The sequence below is a fragment of the Ischnura elegans genome, chromosome 6 (genome assembly GCF_921293095.1).
Source record: "Ischnura elegans chromosome 6, ioIscEleg1.1, whole genome shotgun sequence".
Classification (NCBI taxonomy): Eukaryota; Metazoa; Arthropoda; class Insecta; order Odonata; family Coenagrionidae; genus Ischnura; species Ischnura elegans.
The window spans coordinates 28,627,595-28,654,932 of record NC_060251.1 but is presented as its reverse complement, the minus strand read 5'-3'; the positions used below and the strand labels follow the sequence as shown (position 1 = coordinate 28,654,932).

Here is a 27,338-nt window from a genome sequence, read left to right as displayed (position 1 = left end):
TATTCCTGCCCCTACCCACCTTTCCAAACTTTTACCCTCAAACACGGTTTTCGACATACCCACACCGCTCAGCACTCGCTCCATCCAAAGCCTGCTGTCACCTCAATATCTCATCTATTATAAGATTCCTCTGATCGACTATTACTTCTGATGTCTAGCAATTCTTCGTTCCTCCCCCTCTCTGCCCATTTCACCTTCTCCATTCTTCCCCAGACCCATATCTCGTCCTACAATTGTCCAAGTTTCCGCATAGAAAAGAGCTTCACAACAAATCCGACTCTTCACCGGCCTTTTCTAAATATATCTCTACGATAAGTACAATATATATACTAAAAAAATAATATGGAATTAGCGCCTACTCTATAGTACAATATCTGACACACCAGTGGCGTAACTAGGAATATGCTTTGGGGGGATGAGATAACCTGGGGGAGGATGAGATGGTCTGGGGCGGGAAATTTTTTTGAAAAATGACATGTTTGAATATACATTTTACACAATTTTGGCACTAAAATTTTAATTTAAGCAAATGCTGTTATTATATTTCAAAACTAGGCAATATTTTTTATAACTTTTTTATTTCTTTGATGATTTGGGGGGGATCTATACCCTCATCCCCTCCATAGTTACGCCACTGTGACACACTATGAGTCAGGTTCTTACATTAATGAATAAAGAGAAGTGACCTGCACTGGTCACAAAATTACCTTCCAAACGATAAAATGAACCATGAGATATATGAGCATTAAATGAAGAGCTCTCGGTCCTCTTCAATTTTTGTACACTCTTCTATATCATCACTGGTTACCGTTACTGACATGAAAAATGAAGACTCTTAGCCAATGTTTGATGACTCGATTCAAAGATACGAATGCCCTAATTCACGCATGTATTTCAAGATTAGATCGAAAGCGAAGGAGGCCGAGCGTGCTAATAATGTGCGCGGGATGAGTGGCGATCTGTGTGGTCCAGCGAAGCATGGGCGCGGGGGAGGGGTGGGAGGCGACTCCGTCAGCGAGTCATCTCGGGCCGTGACTCACGCCTCGCGCACGCCATACCCAAACACGCAGAGACAATGGATAACTGGTCTATAATTCCGACGAAGGCAACAGACGGAGCGAGCCACGAACAATTACAACTGGTAGTCAAAAGAGACGATGGGCTGAGAGTAGTTTTTAGTATGCCTTTTTTTCCACGATCAATAAGAATTATAACGGCAACGATAAAACTCATAAATAGATTAGATGACTTGTAGTGTAGCCTACTAACCTATGTAAAACTTAATGCATGTTTTTTAATTTTATTCTTATTTCTAACAGCATATGGTAGCATAAATAGTTAGTATGCGGGACGTATTTTGTACTGTGTGGTGTGCATGTTCTAATTGCATGCTGGTGATTGATCACCCCCTGCCAAACACCCTAGAGGTGGCTCGCAGGGCCTTATGTAGATGTAATGTAGTTATGGTAAGGAGTGCACGATAGGATATATTTTAGCAATGCAGCTCTACTGATATCTCTCACTAGTAAACAACAGGGGCTAAAATGATAATTAAATAAAAATATCATGGGGTGTCATCCTTCCAACATAAAAAGAGTATACCTTGGCGTTTGGCTGAAGACCGAAGGGTCCCGGCTTCAAATACCGAGTGAAGCCTACCCAGATATCAAATTCTCGAAGTTCGAAGTGGTCCAGGGAAAAAGGAACAGGGCCCCTACCCTGAATATGTGATATTCACACGTTTGCGACTTTATTTGGGGTTTACTCCACCCACGCCTATTCTAACTAACCACCGGGTTGTATCACCAAGCGAGTGAAAACTTACCCCACCTTAAATTTTGTCCCTTCCCCACAACAAATAATCCACTATCTTGATATATATCACGTTTTACTAAGCTTTGTTATTCTGAATACGCCAGAGAGATAAGAGACCGATATCGCATACGGATTTAAACGATTGTTCCTGCAGGGTCCAGCCTTCGAGCGGATGATGGGGGAAGAAGATCGCCTCCTTCCACCGAGGTTACGCTCTGCGTTGGGCCCCACCAATGATTAGCGAGGCTAAAGATAGTCCCCATAATGAACAAATATGGGTGGCCCAGTAGGCCCGAAAATTAAAATCTATAGGTAATTCCACCGGCTCATGAGTTGAATTTTTAGGAAACTGGAGAGAGAAGTTCCTTGTGGGAGGAGAAAAGTTGGAGGCGATTTGCCTCATATCAATCTAACTTACCACAATTTAAGTATCTAAAAACGAATGAAATTCATCATGAAAGACCGTAAAACAGAGAGATTTAAACTACCATTACTTCCTCGTGTCATTGAGAACAGCAACGCTGTCACGATTGATAAAATTAATGGCGTCACTCGCAAGGACGACTCATGGCATATTATCATTTTTCCATTGTTCTAGCATTGCATGTGTTAGCTATAGGAATAAGTAACCGTTGGCAAATTTTCCCTTACCATGAATGTGGACGTATATTTTGTTATTATGCGTAATATTTTTTATGAGCGTGAGGTGTGCATGAAGAGATAATCATGCATGCTGCAGGCTGGTAGTTGATCGCCCTATGCTAAACACCCTAGAGATGGCTCGCAGAGTATTATGCTGGTATAGATCTTTGTCCATGACTATAAGGCGAAATTATTAGTTTCGGCGATTTTAAGTTCATGGCGTTTCATTATTCACTCCATTCCTTGTCCAATCGTGGGATCAAAATCGCATATAAACTGTCGCAGAGTCGTTTTATCCATGGAGGAGGAAAAAGCGTTGAGAATGATCGAACAAATAAATAAACAGATCGCGAATCCGACAACCTCTTGATCCTTGCGCCGTGGCCGATCCGCTTGGCCGACCAGATGACGACAAATGAGTGGGGAAAGGCGTTCTTCGCCAGCGAGGTCGTTCCCAGCGACGAGAAAACGAAACGCCCGTATTCCGTCCGTGTGCTGCCTCCAAAGACAACAGGCATTGCATTCACCGCCCCAAGGCATTTCCTAATTCAAGCGAAGCGACAGTCCCACCTATTTGCCAAGGTGCTCGCCAGAGTGACAATCCGCGACATATTGCGAGCCCTAGCCATGTTGAGTGAGCACGAACAAAACTTTCTGAAGCCCCACAACCCAGAGAATATGTTTCGAAGTACGTAATAATTTTAAGTAGGCATTGGAAAGTAGCATAGCTAGAGGACTTGAATATATTTCAATGCTTTGAGCACAAAAGACGCATTGAAAGACATATAGACTATATTATGTTACTAGTATGCAGAAATATATAACTTATGTTCTTTCTTGTAGCAAAAAATGACACGAGTTCCTCATAGAGATCGTTTGGAAGAATTATCAACCATTTATGACCACCTTACCACCAAATTGAACATATTTACTATCAAAATTACATTAAATTACAAAAATGACGTCAATATTTAGGAAATAAGAGGGGCTTTAGCACTAACTTTCCTGATTGCATTGATTATCGAACCTAACATAGAGTGGGCTTTCTGGAAAGTATTTCGATTAAACAACTCCAGCACAAAATTTACATTATGTGCGACACCCAATTGTTGTCGAAATGACAAGTTGCCTTTCGGTATTTTCCGGCAGTTCAGCATGGAATACTTATTCGCAAAAATCCAGGAGTGAACTCACGTGAAAAGATGAATTCAGGGGAGCAAAGCAGCAAATCGTACGTGAGGAAAGCGAATGTGAAAAGGTTACTTCAAGAGGGTGAAATAGAACCTGCAATAATTACACTTATACACGTGCATTCAGTTTACACAACACCTTGATCACCGCGCATGATAAACTACTCTCCTCCTATCGGCCAAGAAAACAGTACGTAACACTTATATGCCCTTCTATCCCATATGCCAGAGCATTGCAAACCCTTTCTCACCGTTGGTTGGCAACTCAATAGCACCACGAGTCGTAAACAAACGTAACGAAAACACCAAAGAAACGCAACAGACAGGATTGCAATAAATATTTTATGAGACCTTAAAAAAACCTGGAAAATCACAGGAGAGAACACCGACGGAGAGAAAAAACGTAGCCATCAATAGTTTCACAACTTGAACGGACAGCGGAATAGCTTAACGAACAATAAAAAGGCGAATTTCTAAAAAAAATCTGTAGTCCGAGATTAGGACCGACGCGAAGGAAAGTCCGAAAGATGTACATCTTCAATTGATAATTGCATTCAATTAAGAGATCAAAACAAACATCAGTCTCCAAAAGGCTCACCTTTCATAATTCTCCAAAGATCTAGAGTGAAGTCAAAACAATCCGGGTGGAATACAGCCTCATCCGAAGCGATGACGATGAGGAAAAATCCAAAATGGTAAACAGAACAAAAAACCGAAAATGATAATCCACCAGCTGCCGGTCGGAACGGAGTATCTAAATCCAACACATAAAAACACACACACTAACGCCAAAGAACACAACAAGCTCTTTGGAGATATCACTGCCGAGATACTGCTTCCGAAGAGAAATCGGAGCGATTCACGACCACCACCATTTCTGCACCACGTCTGCAGGTATGTGTATATGCACGGCTAACACCTGGCAGGCAATCCCTGGTTGGTTGGGACGAGATTTCTTTTCCTGGGGAGTAGGCACAGGGATTTTTAATATAGGGGCACAGCAATGGCAACAGAAAAGCCTTCACTAGCTTCTATGGTAGCTTCCGCACTTGAATACACTCTCTTTGTCTCGCTTCAGCGATGCGTAAAATGAAATAGCAGAGGACTACGGTGCACAAAGGCGGCTTTCAGAGTTGAATTGAAAACAGAAGGTTGCAGGAAACAACACACGCATCGGCATCAATGCTGTCGTGGTAACAGAAATTCGTTTCCACCGCTGCACAATATCATTACCGTCCACCACCAAGGTGGACAAGAGAAGTTTTATACGGAAGAGAGCTAACAAGTTTCCGCAGCAAGGCCGCTCATTCCAGAGCACGGAAAAAACGAGACTGACTCGTATGAGTCAATACAGTCGGTCGGCTGACCAAATCACCACATAATTGTCGTTCATCCCACAGGTAATTTCGCACAGCACAATATCTTGCGAGAACACGATATCTGGGACAAAGAAAAGCATTCAGCAAGCAACTACATTCACAGCAAGAGAATAAACTTCAATGGCCAGCAACAGTTGCACCTATTCACATAATTGATGCAGCCTGTTAACAGTAACCCCATATGCTGGGACGGCACCACAGATAGTTCTGTTTCTCAAAACAAGGAAAAGAGAGAATATCCTCCAATTCAATCACTGGAATCGACTGTTTTCCTCGTTGCTCATCAAACTCAGCGCGTGAGAGTAAATCCAAATGGAATGAACACGTCACTCCAGCCAAGTTCCGCCTTGGACCAACTCACTTCACTCTGATCGACACGTTGACATTTCGTCGAACATCCTCCGATTCACGAAATAAGTCGTTTGACAACGGCGACGTTGAGTAAAACACACACGCAGACACAATAACACGATCACTGCTAACTTGATGACGACAACTACGGGCAACCACTTGCCGATCACTCGCGCGGCCAGTTGCCGTGGCGACTCTCGGTCGCGACAACACAGTCACGCTAACCAACCGGAGTCCACGGAAGGACTGTGCGGTTGGGAAAGAGCGGGAGAAGCGAGATGGGGGCAGCACCGTACGGGATGGTAGGGGCGGATTGGCGGCCGGCGACGGAGGGGTAGTTTGTGAGGGCCTTCAGGATGTTCAGGGGTGTGGGGAGCGCACGGAGAATGAGCTGGGAGATGGAGTGGGTGGGTTGCAGTGGGGGGTTAGAGTGATGGCGCGGTAGGGGTGGCGGGTTAAAGAAGCTAAGGAGGGGAGACAGTGGCGACCACCTCAGACACACAAAACTAACCTGCTAGCGGGCATCATAGTTGGTAAAAAGAGCGGGAGACGGTGAATACGCGCGGGACAGTGGATGCTCCGTGAATGGGATCGAACCTTCCACTTTTTATTGTTGAAGTAATCTACTGATTAACCCTCTTAATACCGCGGGCCGATATATCGACCACTGCTTCTCAGTCAAGTGCCACTGGCCGAAATATCGGCTTTGAGGTAGTTTATTTCTACAAATTAATAATTATGAAGCAACTTATTATTATTAAAGTAATCTACCGATTAAGATAGGTTTTCAAGGAGTACTTGAGAAGAATTCCGTATCTTCCCTCCCCATCAACCACTTCCCTCCTCAATTCACAATAAGGCCTACTCCCTTACGTTCTATCAAAAACTTTTGAATTACAAAATGAGGATTAATGGTATGAATGAATATTGTTACTATGCTCTAGGTAAAACCTAATGAGCGAAAGAATAAAAAATACATAAAATGTTCTACTTTAAAAATATAACATTTTGACAAAAATATGGCATTATAGAGATTATTGCTAGGCTAACAAGTAGTAAATATTTAGTCAAAAAAAGATAAAATATTCAATATTAATAACACAAAAACATAAGCTTTAACACCGACCATAATGAACGCACACTTATATACAGATAATTGTAATAAATGTTTCTAATAATAATGTATTTATGTTGAAAGTTTTGATAGCATCACAAATTTAAGATGATAACTTCAATAAGTTGAGAGGACTAACTTAAGCCCTAGACTTCAAATAGGAGAATGTCCAGCCTTTCTTTAAACGATTGTACAGTTTAAAAAATAATACAATACGAGTGAAATTTAAAAAAACAGCATGTCGATACACAAAATAATAGCGTGATAGAAAATTTTTCTCGAAGATGTTACACTTTTTTAAACTTAGAAACCTTGGGCATTTCTCCCCGGTGCCACTTCAAGTAGTACTGTGGTACTAATAGGGTTAAGGTAGGTTGTTCAATATTCAACAAGTATTCAGCTGTCTCCACTCCCTTCATAGACTTCCCTCTTAAATTCACAAAAACGACAACTCTCTTTAATTATATCATAGAGTAAGTATATATACTTACTCTATGATTATATCTTAAAACAAATTTTTCCCTTCCTTTCTATTCCTCGTTTACTCAGCATTCTATCCTCCAACACTGTTTTCAACATCTCCCCGCTCAGTATTCGCTCCATCCATACCTCCTGTCTCATGAGTATCTCATCGAGAAGCTGCCTCTCCTCATCCGCCACGTCCAGCACTTCGTCGTACCTCTCCTCTTCGTCAGGTTTCCTTGACCTGAACCTGAACCACGATCCCTCGGAATTGGCACTCAGCGTGTTAAAGGCATTAGACGTCATAGGCCCAGATAAAGGAAAAAAAAAAACCTATAAAATTTTGCCACTTCGAGAACACTTGCGGGTGACTGATTATCAGGTCACAGATCAGACAGGACCTCCTTAGATTATCTCCTAAAATGTTATGTTTAGAGGTCGAAATCGATAGGGGGCATCGATACAACCTGTTGATCAAAGTATCTTTTGCTGAATACAAGCAGAAGAAGAATAAGCTGAGCAGTTTTATCATTGATATATGAGCAGATATATCATTGATGTTTAAGTGTAAGCAACGAGCTAAAAATATATTATAGGAAAATTGCAAAGCTTCATTCGACATTGATAAGTTCTACCATATCGTGCCTGAAGCAAATGTTCAAGTAGCTTCTATTTCATTACGGCCTAGGTAAAAAAATCCTCCTACTGAGATAAGAATTCCTAACTTCCTTGAGCAGTTCAATTACAGTCCGTACCATTGTATCCTCAATGACAATACATCCCCAGAAACGTGCATATACTGCTAGTTTTCCGAGAAGAAAATTATGAACAAAGGTTTGATACACCAAGGTTCCATAAAATTCTAAAAGAGAAATCATACACTGGAAGATATTCACGAAATGGTTAAGTGACAGATTCTCCTGATGATTTACAGGAGTCAAATGAGCACTTAAACGATGCATACCTGGTTTCCAGGGGATATTTTGACTTGGATATACTATAAATTCCAAACATAACGATGCATAATTAATTCCTATAATTCATAATGGAATCCCGGACGCCAGAAAAAATATCCCACTCGTATTTTCTTCTATGACGTCCAGGCAAACGCATTTATAAAAATCGACGAAACATTTTAAACCATAATAACAGAGGGTTTACGCAGAGCATACGCCGAAGTATGAGTAAATTAAATCATATTTTTGTAGGATAAACTAGCAGATAAAAGAACAAGGACTGCATTTTCACATTAATAAACTCACATTACCGGCGAAATGTTATCTCCCTTTAAATTTCACTAATTTATTTTTAACTTGGAAGCGAACATTATTCGCCAGCAAGGCCAAAGCAGAGATAACTTCTGCCGCGATAGCAACTGTTAATCTCACAGTAGGAGAGATAAGGCCATCCATATTTACCAGAAGATGTATTGTTCTCCACAAAACGGAGACTATGAATATTGTGGTAAACAAACAGTCCAAATATTTGAATGCTATTATAAAGGGAACAAAACAGCGTGGGAAACACTCAAGCACTCACCCTCTTCCATCACATTGTCCAATATTAAATAAATTTAAATTATAAATGATCAGCCAGTTACGTTTGTTTTTGAAGAAGGCAAGAGTATGCACCACTATTTCATACCCTGTATCTACAACATCAACTAAGGTTTCAACTGTCATCATAGTATATATTGAACATATTTTCACCCAATCCGTAAATACTTTTCCTTTCCTCCCTCTCTTCCGCTAACCTAATGGGGTGGTTTCCTATTATTTTTTTATTGCCTAAATCGAAAGATTATTACTCCTGGAGTACGTATTTCACGCTTTTAGATTTTAAAATGACGATATCTATTTTTCCCGATTAAATGAAAAGTGAAAACTGTCAAGCGCGCGAAAACGCGACAGGTAAGTTTGAATGCCGGGAAAACTCCCGCGTGACGTCGTTCTGGTTCCCGCTGCCGCAAGTGAGGTGACCTTGGGGCGAGGCTCTGAGCGCTGACACGACGCAGGATGCTAGCAGGTAGCAGAGTACCATGCTAGCTGGTAGCGCTTGGCTTAAATAAGGATTATTAATACCTTATCAAACGAGGAAAACTTTCCGACCTTAGCCAGTTTTAATAGGTGATTATTAAGACACGTTTCCCTGAGATCTGTGCCTCATGCATGCATTGGTAATCTCACACGATGTAAAACTCCTATCTACTCGTATAGAAACTAGGTCCCTGTGACGTCACGTGGAGTGGCATCGGATGGGCGCCAATCTGGCCTTTTTCAAATGAGGATAAAATTGAGCCTTGCCATTCGTCTAAACCTGTATTTCTAAAACCAAATAATTTGTATATTACAAATACACTAATGGTGGGTAACGAATCGCAATCAATGCATTTCGTTTTCTTTGATGAAGGAATCTACCCTATTATTTCTCTCGATAAGCGGTGATGCTTCGAGAAATGACAGTGTCCTGGTACATACGAAGCTTCCTGTACGTATGAACATAATAATTCAGAAGCGAGAAAACGGAGACGCAGGGTGAGCAAGTAAGATAAAGGACAGAGGTAGTCACGGGAGCGTCACTACTTGTTTATCTTCGAATCCGATTAAGCGGTTAGATAAGGAAGAGGAGAATGCGCAGGAAAGGAGCTGATAAGGCACAGGAGGATCAGCTCTAGAGCCACACGCTTCACTTTCTACACTCCTTTCGTTTTCAACATTTTTTAAGGAAGGGGATTGCCTCTCTTTCTTCTCCATTCTATTTCATGCCAAGGTATAGAATGCTACAAACCTATATTTCCACACGCAAGGTCTAAGGGCTGTATTCCGAAACTTGTGTCAACCTGGAGTACCCACTGAATTTATTTTATTACTACGCGTTACGTTGTTACAACAACATCTTGAAGTGCCTTTCGTCGTCATAGCAACATTTTCAAGTGTCATTAGAAAATGTTGCAGCAGGAAAACGAGTGGTGCGAAAATAAATTCAGTGGAAATATTGAAATGTATTATTTAATTAATAAGACAAGAATATTTACTATTCCATTTTTTCGATTACTGAACCCGTGGAACGCTACGCTCCATACAGCACTCTTTGCCAACCTTTTATCTACACTTTCACATAGCGATCCTCTAGATGACATTTTTCCATTCACAAAGGTATTCTATACCTGATATCTCTAAGGAACAATTACGTAGCTCGAGAGGAGGGGGAAGATAACATTGATCATGGGTAGAATAAAAAATAAAAGGTCTCTTTCCGCAGTCAAGAGGTCGATTTTGGGAGGGCCGGAGGGATAAAAAAAAAAAACGTCAAACCACCTCCAACGGTGGAGAACCTACAGTAATAATAATTTTGTTCAAGAAAATACTAAGTATTTCTTAAACGGTGGAAAACGTTTACAACAACAGGATTTTAATGTTTAACGGCAAGTCCACCATGGACACCTTAAAAACTTCCGAATTCATAACTGACGTAAAATGTTTTTAACGATTCACCATTAGAACCAAATTATCAATCAATCTATCAATCGACGTCACATAACTTTCAACTCTCTACTACAGAGATAGTATTGCTTTAGCATTAACAAAGCATCGCGAGTAAGGAATAAGAGCCCCAGGATAAAAGTAGATGGTCACTCGAGCATCGAAGAACTGCACACTAGAGGATATCGGATACGGTAGTAAGGAAATCAAGCGAAGGATTGCGTTAAAAAAAGAATCGTTTATGAATAGGAAAGAGCTGACGATAGGCTCGTTATGTAAGAGTTTAAAGAAAAGGTTAGTGAAGATTTTGATGTCGAGTGTAGCTCTCTACGGTTCGGAAACGTGGACACTGAGGAAAGAAGACGAGAGAAGATTGGAGGCATTCGAGATGAGAGTATAAAGAAGAATGGAGAAGGTGAAATGTACGGAGAGGAAAAGGAACGACGAAGTGCTGGATATGGTTGGCGAGGAGAAGCAGCTTTTAGATGAGGTACGGAGGAGACAGAAGGTATGGATGAGAGGAGTACTTAGCAGGGAGGGGATGTTGAAAACTGTGGTAGAGGGTAGAATGTTAACCCCTTTCACTTAACTTTATTTGTTAGAGCAAAATGACCTAAGATGTCGACGCACCCTAAAAACAACAATAACAATTTATTCTTTAGATATCGTGCTCCTACCCCCTATTTATTTTTTCTGATGTTCATTTTCAATAGAATGGTAGGAAATGAAACTACATTTTTTTACTTTGTAATCAACGTAGAACAGTGAAATAAAAAGTGATTATCAAACATCGAGAACACAGCTATCGCTTCTCGTATAAAATCATTTCATTTCTTCCAATGCATCATATTTCATGAAATATGAGTTTTTCGAGTAAATTGTGGATGTCTTAACATTGTTAAATTTTCAAAATATTTATATTATTCCCCTAAGCAGTGCTAAAATCATGAAAGTCTGATGACGAGCCACCCTCGCATTGCGTGATTTGATATCGGAAGTTTATGACGAGATAAACTCGTCATTTCAGTGGAAGCGATTAAGTGAACGAATGAGGGAAAGGGAGAGAACAGGATTATTTGATAGATTGAAAGGGAGTAGGTTTTTTCGCGAATTGAGTAGAGATGTCCAGGTTGAGATGAAAGAAGGCTGGAGTTAGTGAAGAGTTCTCGGGATCACCACCGGGTCAGGAACTGCATAACTGCCGACGTTTCGATGTCTGGCTCGGTCATCGTCCTAAGGGCTGTGAGTGTCGAATGAGAATTTTAACTTGCTTATATACAGTCACTCTGGTGGTCAGGTGACTGCTGATTGGCTGTCGTCAGCGGCACGCTCTAATTGGCTGGCGTGATGGTTTTGCTTAGCCTTTTGGACAGTCTTGAGCACAGGTTTCCAAGTGTTACTCAATGCCTATCCGGAATCTCTGTTGACGGTATTCTTGGCAAGTCTAATTTCAATAGACTCTTTGATGAGTCGATCCCAAAAGCCATTGGATGAGTCGATCCGGCCGGAGTAATCTACAAAATCCTTTGTAAATGTAAACCTATCTTTACCGACAGAATAATCGTTGAAAAAAAATAGGTAGGTATTCGCTTCATGCTTACATCTCTCGCCAGCGCTTCCTTTTATGTGTTAAAAAAACGCAACCCCTGCTAATGCCCCACGAAGAGGATTACCTATTAGGCGCGATGTAGACGTCGATATGTGTGACGCAAGGGAGTCCTTCATTCATAGGTGCGTAGTGCAGTCCGCCCCAGTAGTTACGTTGCACAGTGGCCCTAGAGGCCCGATTCACGCGCGGTCGGGCGCAGTCCACGGCCGATGCATACCGCACGCGGCAGTGGCGCCGATGCTGTCATGAACAGCAGAAGAACGCATTACGTAAACGGGCGAGGGCTTAACATTGCGAAAGGGAGCGTTCGCTTGAAGGGCAAAAAGGGGCGATGGGAAATGTTTGTTGGAGAAATGGGAGAGGGACGAATGGCAGGAGGAGAGGAGGAAGGACAGGAAGTGGACCCAAAACACTTGAACAGTGCCATCGAGGCGAACGAGAGAGGTACCAGCGGGGGGAGTTATTGAATGGAGGAGAAATTGAGGCCCATCAGCGCACTAGACTACGACTCATCAAGAACACTGCCAATTTAAAACCGCGAGCCCAAAAACACGCCCCTGTCGGCATGTTTTTTTTAGACGAATCAAATTTCATTAAATGAAATTATTATTATTAAAGTATTCTACTGATTAAGTGGGCTTTCCATGGAGTATATAAGAAGCAGGGGCGCAGCTAAGAATTAAGACTAGGGGGGGTTTTAGGCGCAAGTAATACTTAGGAGTGGGGGTATTGCATACCCTCCAGGGTAAGCAGGAGTTGCGGGGGCCCTCCTCCAGAAAAAAATTAAGAATAACGGTTCAAAATGGCGAGTTTTACGAATTTCTGAGGGATATTTGATTAATCCTGACACTATGCTATAAGTAATACTGATCCAAATAAGTGAAATGGATTAAACTTAATTATATTTCTGAGCTCTAGGGGGGGGGGTTACCCCCCCCCCAGCAAGGGAGGGTTTACCCCCCTAAACCCTCCCTTGCTGCGCCACTAATAAGAAGAATTCCGCAAGTCTCGGGTTCCTACATGGATTTCCCTTTTGAGTCACTAACAGGCCTACTCCATTTCATTCCATTTCGAAATCTTTTTCTATTCCTTCCTCTCCTTCGTTTACTCAACATTCTACCCTCTACCACTGTTTTCAACATCCTCTTCCCGCTCATGAAATAGGAACAACTCAAGATTATCATGCGACAGAAACAACATTATATTTTTAAGTATTCCATCTATTGAGGTAGATTTCCATGGAGTATTTGAAAAGTATCCGGCCAGTCCCCCCTCCCTTCACGGACTTCCCTCTTAAATTCACAATAAAGCCTACCCCGTGTTTTCAGGAAGATATATTTGTTAGGGTTTACCACTTACTTTGCAACACTGTTTTCCACGTGATACCATCACGTGGACTACCTTTCGTTTGGGTCCTCCCCTTCGACCTATCGGCCATTAGTGGCCCCAGGGGCGCAGCTAGGAATAAAGGCTGGGGGGGGGGGTTATAGGCGCAACTAATACTGGGGAGCCTGGGGGTGTGGCATACCCGCCAGGGTTAGCGGGAGGTGTGGGGATCCTCCGCCATAAAAAATAAAGATAAACGGTTCAAAATTGTGAGTTTTACTGCATTCTGAGAGATATTTTATTAATCCTTACACTACTATATAAGTAATATTAATAGATTAAACTTAAAAATTTCTATGAGCTCTGAGGGGGTGTTAATCCCCTAAACGCCCCCCTCATGCGCCGCTGAGATATAAATCTAAATCACTCCCTAGCGGGAGTGGATATAATTCCTAGGGGATATAATTCTAAATCATTCCCTAGCGGGAGTGATTTAGAATTATACCTTCCAGTGCAGTTCTAGGGGTCATAGGAACGCGCAAGCCTTTTCGTCGCGTCAAGGTTGTAAGCTCAAGGCAAAGGTGTATCCTATCTATCACCTCAAAATGTTTCCTCTTTTCCATCACCATGTCTTACACTTCCTCCTTCCTAGCCTTCCCCGTCCATCACACCTTCTCCATCTCAACCATTACCACGAACAGTGCCCTTGAACAGATCAAAAGAGGTTCCAGCGAGAAGAGTCTGGTAGTTGATGAGAGGCTTAGACCCATCGGCGACTCCAGACTCCGAGAGACCGCCGCCAATTTTTTTTCCGGAGAGGCAAAAGATGAAGTAAGATATTAGTGGAAAAAGATTTCTCATCCAAGGTCAGGAACTTCCCTCAATCCTCTTCTCCAATTTGTCAAATGGAGGAAGAAGGAGGCCATCAAAAGGAGAAACTGGAGAGAATTTGAGAACCAGAAGGACTTGTCAGAGTAACTGAGAGCATGCCTGTCCTACAGCCAGGAGATCTGGGTGCGAATTCCGATCAGGAAAATGATTTTATACTGACTAATTTCATCCTTGGTGAATAGTTATAACTATGCGACGGGGCGCTATTCAGTACGAAGTTCAAGGTCATTTGTGCATTAAATGCACCGAAATTTGGGAGTTTACTTCTTGAATCTCAAACGTCTCCATATTGACGACCTTGACAGAAATCCATTGACATTCTCACAGCTGACTTTATAGGGAAATCAAATATATAGAAAAAACGTACAAAAATTCCACCACAAAAAATCTATTTATCGATAAATTCCTTACAATTCAGGGGGAATTTCCCAGGCACACAAAAAAAGGGTTTAAAACAAAATACCACCTCGTAAAACGTACATAATCAGGCCAGGAAAAATAATTACTTTCACTTTATTGGTAAACACAAGGAAGTTTTTGCGTGGATATGAGTATTCAAATAAAGGGCGCCAGCCAGCCTTTGGAGTTTTGTTTTTTACAGGAATGAGGCAGGGGGTGTCTAGTTCAAGAATAGGTGGATAAATATAAGAGGAATAGCAACTATTACGACACAAAGAGATAGGTGTCTCCATGTGCATCGCTGCTGACATCTAGTTGTATCGCAAGAAAATAGATTTCAACACATTCCCTAACTCATAACTCCCCTCATAAATTTCTATGGTATCACTTCTTTCTGATTGCCTCACAGGTTTTCACAGTTTTTGGGGTGTTAACTGTATTATGAATCAAGAGAACTAGTGCTCTGCAGATTGTCTGTGAACTCCAATCATTGTCGAAGTCTCAGGATGCTAATTTTTATTCCGGAACGCTCTACCTCCCTAATTCTGAATTAATAATGCTCAATAACTTAAAAAGAAATGTCTGACAGTTAATTTATTTTTTGATTTCACAATGGAAAACTTCACTGAACTTTCCTCCAAGGAAAAATATATTTATCCTACATTTTAAGGTGTAAATTTCAAATCCACGGGAGAAATTTTATATTTGGTGTGTTTGTGATCAAACGAACACCTTTACGCAATCCACAAGGGGTATTGGCTTATCTCACGCCCAAAGGAATCCGCTAACCCGCAGCAAATAATGATACTACGCGGGACCATTCCCGGAAAACATGCACGTTCACAAGGGAGTTTAGTAGTCGTCCCAACCAAAGGTTATGGGGAAGCGTCCAATAATGCTCCCTTGTTCCCTCCTGTTATCACTGAAGGAGGAAATTCATATTCGCCATTTGTTCCTGAAAACGCACCAATAATAGTAACCTAATAAACATAATCGCCCCAATTTTTCGGTAATTTCTTCCCCGAAACTGCGAAAAAAATCTTTAATCATAAAATCTTTGTCCCAATTGTCAGCTTATTGAATGTTTTCCTCTCACCACTGGTTCATTCTTTGTTATTTTCTTTATTGTTATGGTATTTTATCTCTTGCTTGTTTTGCTAAATTTTTCACTTTAAATTGGCGTCTCTTGTGTACGTGAAAAATGATTTGAGTAAATAAAATAAATATTCCCCCGAAATTCGCTGCATACCTAACTCAGAGAAAATTCGGATTAGGTGTTTCATTACTTAGCATAATTTTGCACAAAATTTCCTATAAATCCTTTGAAAAACTGTTCCCGAGGCTAGAATAAGTATACTAAAATAGTTTAAATATATTGCCATGGGTCTTTAATAGTTTGGCCTTAAAGCATGAGATTCAACTAGAGTCGCTTTTTTTTTCTCTTTAGAATTTCGCAATGTTTAAATGAAAAGCAGCAATAGATGTTTAATAGATCCCAAAAACATGCCATAATAACAAAAAAATCACTTTAAAGATTTTCCAGGTAGGATTAAAGTATTCCTATAATCGACCACCAGATCGATGAGACAAATTACCGAAAAAATTCCCGGAATGATCGCTCTGAAAAATAAAGGAATAACATTTTCTGCATAGTCTTGCTTTAAAAAACAAGTGGCTTCGTAAGGAAGCGTTTGGGAAAATTAGTGATACAATGATAAACTTACTTCAAAATTGACATAATCATGACGAAAACTCTACATAAAATGCTGAAGTACCTCTCAGGATAAGGCTGAGAAAATTAATGTCAAAATTAACTATGCAACCACCACTAATTTCAAGTGAAATAAAACTCTATTGATCGCTAATGTACTTTTCTGATAACTTTAGAAGAGTGACAAACTCCCTTAGAATCGACATCCTGACTGACGAAACCTCCCCAAAATTTGCGGAAAATGTCCTCCGAAAAAGGTGAAAAAAATCACCACCTTTACCCATTTGTTCCCTTTCCCCTTCTCTTTTTCTTTCCCATCCGCCTCCTCACAGATCCCCCCACCCTCCCAATCGCCCCTCACACCCCACCCCAATCCCAAACTTCCCCTCCGGTCCTCACCCCACCACCGCTTCACCAGCAAGAGGAGAGTCCGACAGCGTTGCCGAGCAGCGGGGGAGGCGGCGTTGCCAAGTCTATCGCCCACACCGGATACACCTCTTCGCTCCTCTTTCACTCCCCCTTCTGCTTTGCCACTGCCGCTATCCTCAAGCCTTCACCCCCCTCCTATCCCATCACCATGGTGCCCAACGCAAAAAAAAAACATGAAACAAGAAAGAAAAAAAATGTGAAAGACCACAAACTGATTGCGACTTAGCTGCCTCTATAGTGGCCCCACGCAAACAAATGCAGGAGGGGCCGAAAGTATGCAAGCACACATACCAGCACAGAGACTCTGCATGCGGTGTGTGTACTTGCTGTACCTCTGCCATGTTTCCGATTCATTCTTCTAAGAATCAACCACTCTTTATACTCTCTTTCCGCCTCATCATCTTTGCCCAACCATCACAGATTCGGAGGGGCAAAAAGCCTTAGGGGATCGGAATTCGGCAAAGACCAGAAAGTTTTGGAATACGGTGAGGAAAGAGGGGATTCTGGGAGTTCGAGACCCCCTTCCCACCCTAGCGAGGGGTAGAAAAAGGCATCACTGGGGGGCAGAGGTAAGGCCACTAGAATATCAATGAAAAGTGGATGAAAAAAACTCAGGGGGGAGGAGGGGAACCACCCCTCCTATGTGGTAGCACAAAAAAGTAGGGAGTGGTCTCCACTAGGTTTTTTTGTACTCGGTTCTTCACTAAGACTTTGAAACGTTTCTCAGCGAGTTTGGAGTAAGAGATGAAAAGGACCCTATCAATGGATAATTTACGTCACGGAAAAGTTGAGAGATGGCTTCACGGATGACTGGAGTGATATTCGCAGGGAATATCAACCACTTCAGCGTTTTAAATGGATGGCCACAGTTCATTTATAAAAGAAGTACCAGTCAATCACATGCTCTTCAGTTACATGAAGTGAATCAGGTAATCAAGTAAATATGCAGTTAAGATTTCCGGCAATGAGTCAACTATGCCAGTGTAATACTTTAAAATTTACATTCCTACATTATGCCACCAAAGACAGCATCGATGTATCAAATACAGAACATAACAGACGAACATTTTACCCTCGTGATAAGATACTGTAATTTACAAGTGAGAGAAAATATCCTTTAATCTCGAAGCAAAATATCCTCGTCGAAACAATATATAAAATATATAAATAGAGGTTGAAGAATGAAAACAATAACTAAATTACAATCTATCACTCCGAATACTCAGATGAAGACAAAACTATAGTAATACGATATAATAATGGATAGGGGTGGCAACAAACAAGGAACTTCGAATTTTAAAGAAGAATGATAGAAGCGTATGAAGAGAAATTTGAGCCTATTGATACGACAATTTATTAGCATTATAATGGAGCAAAATGCAAGTTGAGGATCATTAAACGCCACTGGTGAGTATGACTTATGATTATGAAGAAGTAGCTATGCAATGGAGATGATGAATGAAGAAAAGGGAAAACAGACTTGAATGTTAGCGGTAGCGAGAGGCTGATTGTGAGTGATTTCAACGAGGTACCCACTCACGCGAGCGCCATTACCTCCAACGCAGGAGCGTGCACTCCGCATGGTGTCGACATCTTGCGGCTAACAGCGGGACTTCAAGGAGATTCCTCACGAGTCCCATGCATATTTTTGAATAGCACCCGGGAATCTAAAGTTGGCGGACCACAAGTTTATCTGACATGACGTAGGATATCATTTTATAATATCATATGTCTAAACCTCATCATAATCTTAGGAATGAGGGTAATTATTAATCTTGAAAGAGAACGAGGAAACAGAAAAATGAATACGAAAATATCTTTTGGGAATGCAACTAAAAGAAAAAAGTTTGGTAGTTAAAAAATTATAAAAATTTCGAAAATAAGAAATCAAATATTAAAAATGATATCACATTTCATAAACTTCTTCAAAGTGTAATTTAATAATGCCTCTACAGCCATGAAAATGATTTTTGCTCAATTGTCTAATTGTTAGATTAAGTTTTCCTTTGTCACATAAACAACTCTTTACATGGAAAACGAAAAAATGTCCAAAAATTCATTGTTTAAGTCAACTGGCTGGTTTGGGTGAGTTACTGGACTCTGCAGAACGGCGATTTCAAAATTATGACATTGTAATCTTTTACTTTCGTTTTTTTGTCCAAAAGAAATGAGCAAAAAAATTGAGGCCGATGAGTTGACAAGCACTGAAGATGAGAAAAGATTTTCCGGACTACATTTCGGAGCCACTATCCAAGCTACTCCTTTATACTACTATACTGCTTATTTATACTACTAATAGCATTGAATATTGAAACAAGAGTTCCTTCTCAACTTCAATGAAAAGGAATTTCCGTTATTTTATTTAATTCCGTAATTGGGTAGACTTTCCACGAGGAATATTCTCGCGTGATTGACGGAATAAGGAATACATTTAAGTCGTCAAAAAATAATTCTTGCAGCAGGAAGTCGTCAAAGGAATTCTTGCAGTTCTTTAGCCGTTCTTTAGCTTTTCTTTCTGTAGCCGTTAAATTTCTGAAAGTTTTTTTTGCAATATTGTCCTTCGTACTTCTAATATCTAAGTACCTAAGCAATAATATTTACGATTTTGGGCGTTACTGGATACTAAACAAATAAATTTACGTCCTAGACAAGACTAATAGTATAGTATAGAATTAGGAGTAGGCGACTTACAACTTTGGCCAGCTGAGACCCAAAGCCCGGCGACGGCAATAGCCTGCTTTTAACGAAAGTCGTAATGGGGACCAAGGCTCAACGTCTCATCCGACAGACGGGGTACTAAACTTGAACTGCCTTTCGCATAGCACACAAGCAGTGATCTGAAAAAATCTCCACCACCGACGGGATTAGAACCCGGACTTGACTTGACTTGACTTGAGTTTATTTAACCTGGGTTGAATGAGGCCACAAGCCGGCCCCCTCTTCCCCGGACTCCGCTGGTGGGTAGCCGGCTTTCTCATTCCGATTAACTAATAATATCTAATTCACTCAAACTTAGAGCATACAGAGCACTACCGAAGTCGCCAAGAAATGTCATCATATGTTGCATAAGTAAAATAATAAGCGTCACTGATTATACCATAAGAAAGTGAAATCAGTAGAGCATTTAATAGTTTGGTCTTGTGGAAGATGAACATTTAAGTACGTAGAGTACTTAATAAGTATTCCGGCAGTATCCCCTCCCTTCATGCACTTCCCTCTTCAATGCACAATAAGACCTACGACATTTCATTATATCTAAAAATGCTATTTTCTTCCCTCATCCCCCTCGTTTACCCAACATTCTTCCCTCTAACACTTTCCAACATTCCCTACCCGCTAAGTACTCGCTCCAACCATACTTTCTTCCTCTCGTCTAAAAGCATTCTCTCCTCACCCACCATATCCGGAACTTCGTCGTTTCTACTCCTCTCGATCCACTTCAGCTTCTCCATTCTTATCCATACCAACATTTCGAACGCCTCCAGTCTCTTCTCATACTCCTACCTGAGTTTCCTTGTTTCAGCACCGTATATCGCTACACTCCAGATCAGACTCTTCAGATGAGCTCCTTCCTGTTCATGAACGCCTCCTATGCTAACGCAACTCTCTTCCTGATGTCCTTACTGCAGTATCCGTTTTCTTCTTTTGTGCTTCCCAAATTACTTAATTGCTCTACCAGCTCAACTTTTTCCCCACCTAATTTTATCTTGAGTCACATATTCCTCGTTATGATGCCTCGGAAAGTCGACCATATTATACTTCTCCGTGTACATTGGCGTAGGAATTCATCTCGCCTACCACTCTAAAAAAATAGGTTTAAATCGGTAACTTTGGGGATTCCTGGAAAATAGGAATGAAGACGAGAGAAGATTAGAAGCATTCGAGATACAGGTACGGACAAGAATGGAGAAGGTGAAGTGGACGGAGAGGAATAGGAACGAAGGTGTGTTGAATATGGTGGGTGTGGAGAGTAAGCTCCTAGATAAGATAAAGAGAGAGAAGGTATGGATGGAGTGACTACTTAGCGGGAAAAGGGGTGCTGAAAACGGTATTAGAGGGTAGAATGTCGGGTAAACGAGTCAGAGGAAAAGAGAGAGGTGGATATTTGAGATGGAATGAAAGGGTGTAGGCACAGCGGCGCAGCGAGTGGGGGATTTTGGGGGAAACCCCCCCCCCCAACGCAGAGCTCAGAGAAATTTTTAAGTTTTATCCATTTTACTTGACTGGATTGATATTACTTATAGAATAGTGTAAGGATTAATAAAATATCCCTCAGAAAGCCGTAAAACTTGCCATTTTGAACCGCTTATCTAAAAAATCGGTAACTTTGATTCGATCGAAAATTCCGAAATCTATTAATCTCGCACCTACCGCTTATCCTGGCAGGTATTCCATACCCCCACACACCCCTGTACTAGTTGCACCTAAACTCACTCGAGGCTTAATTCCTAGCTGCGCCCCTGAGTAGGCATAGTTGTGATTGAAGAAGGAAGTTCATGAACAGGGGCGTAGAGGCAAGGATATTTCTTAAAAACTTCATGGAAACCAGTCTCAATCGGTAGCAGTGGCGTACATAGGAATTAGCTTTGGAGGGGGATGACGGGGCTTTGGGGGGGGGGTGTGGGGGCTTTTGGGGGGATGAGAGGGGTTAGTGGGGGCAAACCCCCCTTGGAAACGGGGATTTAAGGAACATTTTTGAAAAATAGCATGCCTGAAAATGCATTTTGCATCATTTTGGCACTTAAAATTTAACTTTAATCAGACGCAGTTAGTATACATCAAATCCAGACAAGAAATTTAAATTATTTTTTGATTTCTCTGAAGCTTTGGGGGGGGGGGATACATCCCCTCATCCCCCGCATAGTTACGACACTGATCGCTGGAATACCTTAAACAAGGTTATAATACCTCGCAAAGCCGGCTATATGCAACTTTTCCGTCAACAATGGCGTAGGAATCCATCTCGCCTGTCACTTAAAAAAAAGGTAAAGGGAAAAATCGGAATCATTGGGGATTCCCATGCTCTTCCATCATCACGAGGAAGAGGCTTTTGGATGGGGTTGGCAGCCCTCCAGCCGCGATACCCAGCACCGAACGCGGACGGGAGGAAAACCTGTGGACATAATGTGTTCGCGGGCGCTTAAGAGTGACACCCACCCATCCCAAAGGGCTAAGAGCTGCATTATCACAACACGCCCTCTCCGTGGTGGGTGCCAAAACACACACTGTGCGCAGCGCCCTTTCATCTTCCAGCGCGCGCGCCAATGCATCCACGAGGAACGTGGAGTCTTCTCTTGGCTCCCGGCCCATTCGAAGGGGACAACAAAAAAAAAAAAAGACTCACTCATCTCACGTTGAAAGAGAGGAGGAATGCGATTGGAATACACATCGGCCCAACCAAATCACCGCGAAGCTTTTTTCGAATAAAATCAGTCAGTAAAGGTACTTCCCTACTCACGATCACAGGGAGTTACGACCAATATTATTTTTTATGCTAATTTTGAAAATTCACCAAAATTTCTTTTTTATTTTTATTCAATAACGAACTCTTGAGGTTAAGCGAAAATATGAGAGGTACAATAAATATAAAACATCAAGTGTTAAAAAATTATTTTACAGTGAAAAGAATATCCAATAAAATCTTTTTAACAAAAATTTAAATTTGAAAAAAAAACAAATTAAGAAAATTGAATGAACGCATCTTTAATGTTCTTGATTAGTTTGCTTGTTAGCTGCTATGTCACACTGTTATATTTTTCATAATTACATCAATTTTGATTAGTTAGATAAAAATAAATTTTTCTTAAACCCTCTCTTTCAGTTCTATTTCAACAATTTTTGTGTGCTTGCATGTATAAACAATTACTTCATACATTTTTTTGGAAAAATTACATTTGGTATCTAAAATTTCCGTGTAATCAAATTCTAAACTGGTTTATTTTACTATCCGCATGGCTACCAAGTGCACAGAACTGTACGTTATTTTCAAAATATAATTTTTGTTACGAAACCCTATTTTTTAGGTACTGAGAGGTTTGTCCTGAGTAATACTCTTTATAAACGTAGCAAGGGATCATATATCCCAAATTCCTTCCTGCAAATACCACGGAAATCACACGCAAGTAGCAGCAACGTGTTCCTAACACGAAATTCGCCTTTAATAATATTTAAACAATTATTTTTTATGCTAAAATACATTAAATGATCGTGCGTAAAAATACGTGAATTTCATTGTGAATCCACGTCAGCCGGCAGAGCAACGCATTAGACTAGAGTTTGGCATGTAAGCGATTTAATACCTGAGTATGTCATTTCCGAATTATGGACTTTTTCTCCCTTCTGATTTCAGTCACATGTCGCACATCATACATAATTACCACGCCACTGCTCTCATGAGAGACGCTTTGAAAGATTATCATCACTGGTCAACAATCCTAAGATTGGTTCGACTCAGCTTTTCACTGAATTCTTCAGCGAGCTTATTTTTTCACAAGTACATATTTCTTCTCTTTCACATCCTTATTTACCTTCTCTTGTAGCGCTCTACGGTGCGGAAACGTGGACATAGAGGAACGAAGTCGAGAGAAGATTGGAGGCATTCGAGATGTGGGTATGGAGAAGAATGGAGAGGGTGAAATGGACGGAGAGGAACAGGAACGACGAAGTGCTGGATATGGTTGGCGAGGAGAGGCAGCTTTTAGATGAGATACGGAGGAGACAAAATGTATGGATGGAGCGAATACTTAGCAGGTAGGGGCTGTTAAAAATGGTGTTAGAGGGTAGAATGTTAGGTAAACGAGGGAGGGGAAGGAAAAGAATAGGATTTTTGGATAGATTGAAGGAGAGTAAGCCTTATAGTGAATTAAAGAAGGCAGTGCTGGAAGGAAAGGGAGGCTCCCAGATAACTTCTTTAGTACTCCATGGAAACCTACCTTTATCGGTATAATACTGTAATAATAATAATACAATTATCCACGGTCTTTCTTTTCCATCCCTGCAATCTACTTGTTCCTCGACGGTTGTCATCATCATTCCATCATGTCTACATACATTGTCGATTTGGTTCTTTCGTCTTCCAGCTAAAGTTTTCACGAGGCTTCTCCTTTCTCCGACTCGTATTAGGACTTCCTCATTACGCACTTGGTCGATCCTATTTTTTGGATCTATTTAATCCTCCCAATTCTTCTTTTGCACCACCTTTCGAAAGCCTCCGCTCTAGATTTCTCAGCTGCTGTCACCGTCCATGCCTCACTTCCCCAAAGAAGCACACTTCAAATGTAAATATAAGTTTAGATAAACCTTTAAACGATATTCATCTTTCAAAAAAATCGAGACCCTCACGTGAAACGAAAAAAAAGTAATTTACGAGAGGACTGTGGCAAATTTTGGAAAGGGATGGTGTTTTTCATTGAAGTCTCCGCTGAATGGATTGCATGAGACTCAAGGATAAAAGGAAGCGTACCACCCTTCATTTTCGGAGGGTGAGGGTGCCTTTTAATTCCACGCCCCCTCTATTGGCTTCGTGGCGGTGACTGAAGGGGTGCTGAAATCATGGTTCTCCAGGTGGAAACCGCACCCCGCACGGTTATAAGCCAGAGGGTGGCGCGTATGCATATTTTTTTGCACCGAGGACTCAACGAGGTGGTCCGTGAATTTCGGTGCAGGGGGAAATTAAAAATTAGCCAAGAGTCGAGGGGGATGCAGCATCGCATGCAACCGCGGAGGAATGAGGTATGCAGGAGGGGTCAGCGGGGCCCATTCCCGCAACAAAGTTTAAATGAAAATCTTTTCCATTTCCTACGAGTGAGAGTGAGATCATAATAAAAACGAAAACCTAATAAGGCAAAAATGAAAGAAACACATGGCTTCCAAACCATGGTGCAAGTTGGGATGAAAACTGCCATACAGTTATTATTATTATTATTTTCACATAACTATATAAAAATATTATTATCCTATAACTAAAGAATTCTACCGATTGAGGTAGGTTTCCATGTAGTTTTTTAACAATATTCTAGCAGACTTCCCCATTAAAATCACAATAAGGCCTACTACCTTTCATTCTGTTCAAAAAATCCTATTCTCTTCCTTCCTCCTCCTCGGTTTCCCAACGTTCTACCTTCTAACACTGCTTCCCGCTCAGTAAATAACAATTATGCCCTTGAAGTTCATTTTATGATGATGATATATTGAAAGAGCAATTCCTCATAATACTATGCTAAAATCGAAAAAAAAATTATAGGAGCTAGAAAATGAATTCCCAAAAACGCTTAATGACCCAGTATGCTTCAAATGTCACGGAGGAACTTGATCTGGAAACCGAAAGGCCCGCAAAAAGTGAAAACAACTGGACTGTGAACCTAAATTCGACCAGAGAGAGTAATAGCTCACGTGGACAGTTAAGAGCCTCGAAATTGAAGCCAGAGGGTCTGTGTCGCGAATCGTAATGCCAATGCCACTTTGCGAAAATCATAAATACGCCACGGCGATATCGCAAATTATACCTGGCCATACGATAATTTTGATACATCGCGATAATGGCAAATTATCGAGAGCGATAGCAATGCGATAATGGGGGTACGATATATCACAATACATTTCTTAAATCGCGAATAATCACACAGCTTCATCGCGACAATATTTCATACCGTTAACTTCTGAATACTCCATATTGTTTTCGTGACATTTTTTATATCACAATATTAGACGTTACATCACCAAGACCTCAGGGGCGGAATCGGCGTCAAATTTTGGGGGGGGGGGGGGGATGATCATGTCATGATGATCTGGGTCAGGAGAGAAAGGAATACCCCCGGGAAAGGGGGACGATCTCTCGAGTAAAGTTCTTTGCAGGGAATGCTACGCTCCGCGATAAATACAACTCAAACTTCTCTCACGTTTGGGACTTGTAGCCATGCTATTGGATATGTATTCCCTGCACTCCTTCACAAGGATACAAAAACTATTAAACTAGTAAAAATAAAACATTTTTGATAAAATTTTGGGTGGTCGTGACCCCTGTGATCCCTCCGAATCCGCCGCTGCTAGACCAAGGCAAAGAGTCAGGCCCTGAGAATGGACCACCAGGAGTACGCATGTTTCGCCAAAACAACAGAAATAGGCACGTACAATCACCAGACTGAGAGCAAAACCACCAAAAATGACGACCGCTCCACTGACTACGAAGAGGGATGCGGGTTGTTGATGCATGCTGGGTCTGATGCTGGCTTTTTTTTCCGGAATCCGAGTCGATGTTGGGATACGTATGGATGGGGGATACCGTAGCTTAGAATGAGTACCGGCGGGCAGGGAAACGAGAAACCCCGATGACGCCACGGAAGTCCGATACGCGAAAGAAAGACCCGCCATGGAAAGCATGCCGTTTTCCCTGCGGTTTAATGAAGAAATGGAGAATACTATGGGAGAGAAAAAAATCGGATAAAAAAGTATGCAGTCACCGTCATCGGTCAAAATTTTTGAGATTAATTTCTAGTTTCTTGATCTTGAATTGACTACCAGCTATTCTTTTCATGACAGAAAATTTATCTCCCTTTACATTCCTAAAGACATACGAATATTAGGAAAAAACTCAGCAAATTATTTCAATGAAATGGAGTTAGGCACACGATTCTATGAAGAGGACTTGGTGGAGCCTTAAGACTAAATAAAAACTAAAATATAAATTTCGTGATAAAAAAAACTGTTATCAAGTTCGTCATATTATAAGAATCATCGAGATTTAAGTAAAACTTTGGTATATCACCATTTTATTAGTTGAGATACTAACAAATGAATGGAGTAATTTAAGACAAATTACCTTTGCTATATGAATATGATGCAACAGCAGGCAAGATAAAAGAATGAAACATGAAAATATTACAGCATGAAAAATCATTAGTTAAAAAATTTTATAATTGAAATCCCTGATTTCTACGTACCATATGTTTGCCTTTAGAAATCATATAACGTCATCTATGAAAGCAAGCCTTTTTTAAAAAACAAAATTAGTGAAAAATTTTTTTGTTTTGAAGTAGTCTGGAAACCTCTGAGCAATATGAAAGGAAACGGAAGAGAATACGGTTAATGGATGGAATGAATTTTGCGGGAGAAGAGTGGACAGTGGCCATAAAGACCAGGCACAAAATATCTATTCAACTTTAATATTTAATAACCGATAGAAACCTCGCGAAAAGATTTATTGTCCATTTCTTGCGTATTTCTTTCCTATTTTCGTTCAGAGATGACATACCACTTCCAAAAGTTCTACTCGCAAATCCCTGGACCTAAAATTACGGCTAAACGAAAGGAAAAAAATTTCATGGTAAAGCTTTCTCAAGTGAAACAATGAATGGCTGAATGAATGGTTAAACGAAATGCAGGCTAAAATAAAGGAAAGAGATAGTTGCTGGAGCAACAAAAAGTAAGACGTTTCTTGCACTATTCAGAGAAACAAAAAGAGGGGGACAGGACAACGGATACGAAGAACGGCAGAGGTTTGACAATGAACGAGATAACGAGAGAAAAAACAAAACACAAGA

At 40.9% G+C, this 27,338-nt stretch overlaps 1 protein-coding gene across 6 annotated transcripts in view; it reads right to left on the bottom strand.

The window, feature by feature from the left end:
- The window catches only part of LOC124160239 (rap guanine nucleotide exchange factor 2), a 942,071-nt gene that overhangs the window by 580,667 nt on the left and 334,066 nt on the right, over positions 1 to 27,338 (bottom strand). Inside the window, exon 1 of one of the 6 annotated variants that reach the window (XR_006865126.1) lies at positions 4,246 to 5,613. The exons of the other annotated variants lie outside the window; for them this stretch is intronic. The gene's annotated coding sequence lies outside the window, so the exon portion shown is untranslated. Of the gene's footprint in view, positions 1 to 4,245; positions 5,614 to 27,338 lie in introns of those variants that run through there. 6 annotated transcript variants of the gene reach the window in all.